Genomic DNA, 1,946 nt, shown 5'->3' on the forward strand with positions numbered 1-1,946 from the left:
TCCGACCCCGGGAGTGTGTGATGGGACGGTGTGGAGGGAGATTCGCTCTGTGTCTGACCCCGGAAGTGTGTGACGGGACGGTGCGGAGGGAGATTCACTCTGTGTCTGACCCCGGGAGTGTGTGACGGGACGGTGGGGAGGGAGATTCACTCTGTGTCTGACCCCGGGAGTGTGTGATGGGATGGTGTGGAGGGAGCTTCACTCTGTGTCTGGCCCCGGGAGTGTGTGATGGGACGGTGTGGAGGGAGATTCACTGTGTGTCTGACCCCGGGAGTGTGTGATGGGACGGTGTGGAGGGAGATTCACTGTGTGTCTGGCCCCGGGAGTGTGTGATGGGAAGGTGTGGAGGGAGATTCGCTCTGTGTCTGACCCCGGGAGTGTGTGATGGGACGGTGTGGAGGGAGATTCGCTCTGTGTCCGACCCCGGGAGTGTGTGATGGGACGGTGTGGAGGGAGATTCGCTCTGTGTCTGACCCCGGGAGTGTGTGACGGGACGGTGCGGAGGGAGATTCACTCTGTGTCTGACCCCGGGAGTGTGTGACGGGACGGTGGGGAGGGAGATTCACTCTGTGTCTGACCCCCGGAGTGTGTGATGGGACGGTGAGGAGGGAGCTTCACTCTGTGTTTCACACCCGGTATTCCATCCTCCATCCGCCTCGTACTCGGGACCTCAGTGACTCACGTCTGATATTCTAGCCGATATTAACTGTCTGCGGGGTACAGAAGGGGGACGGTTAGCCAGGAAGGGGGTTAATTTGAGACGAGATCCTGGGCACCCAGACTCTGCCAGTCCGACCTCCCTCAGCCTGGAGCTGAGACGCTACTGTGTCAGTGTGAGGAGCTCCGACCCACTGTTACAGTGCACAGGGTGCGGGGGGCAGCGGAAACCTCAAACAAACTCAAGTCCGACACCAAGGCAGGAAGTAACAGCGGTTTATTGATTTCATCATGATAAATGTAAATTAAACAGCATGTGAGCTGCTGTCTTGCGGGAATAAATACACTGTTGTAGCGATGTACTATGTACAGAGTTAGAGACAACGACACGCAGTCGGTGAGTCTGTTCCAGACTAGTTTATTCAAACTTCGCGGCGCTGGCATTTAATCCCTGGGTATTTGTGAGCCGATGCGCCTGCGCATTTAATCCCGAGCGCCCGCCCTCTCCGAGCGGAAATGACGTCAGAGGTGCTCACCGCAGAAAGTGGGTCGCCACACTGTTCCCGACTCACTCACAATTAACTGACCGGTAACAACGGGTGACCGGTAGATTAATCAGTCCCGTGTATCACCGTCACTCTGCATCCAATCACACTTCAGGGCCGTGTCCGGGATCGCTGCGGATCCGAGGCCATTGCCGAGGGATTTGTCAATTTAACACCATTGTATCGGCCAGACTGCCGAATGCACCGTCCTCGGCAACGGGAGCAAAAGGATTCTCTCCCGGGACACCGGAGTCCCAGACTGAGCCCCTCCCCCCCCGGGACACCGGTGTCCCAGACTGAGCCCCGGCCCCACCCGGGACACCGGTGTCCCAGACTGAGCCCCGGACCCCCCCCCCCGGGACACCGGTGTCCCAGACTGAGCCCCGGTCCCCCCTCCCCCCGGGACACCGGTGTCCCAGACTGAGCCCCTCCCCCCCCGGGACACCGGTGTCCCAGACTGAGCCCCGGCCCCCTCCCCGGGACACCGGTGTCCCAGACTGAGCCCCGGTCCCCCCTCCCCCCGGGACACCGGTGTCCCAGACTGAGCCCCGGCCCCCTCCCCCCCCCCGGGACACCGGTGTCCCAGACTGAGCCCCGCCCCCCCCCCACCCCGGGACACCGGTGTCCCAGACTGAGCCCCGGCCCCCCCTCCCCCCGGGACACCGGTGTCCCAGACTGAGCCCCGCCCCCCGGGACACCGGTGTCCCAGACTGAGCCCCGCCCCCCCTCCCCGGGCTCCTCCTG

Source organism: Hemitrygon akajei, unplaced genomic scaffold, assembly GCF_048418815.1.
Source record: "Hemitrygon akajei unplaced genomic scaffold, sHemAka1.3 Scf000033, whole genome shotgun sequence".
NCBI lineage: Eukaryota > Metazoa > Chordata > Chondrichthyes > Myliobatiformes > Dasyatidae > Hemitrygon > Hemitrygon akajei.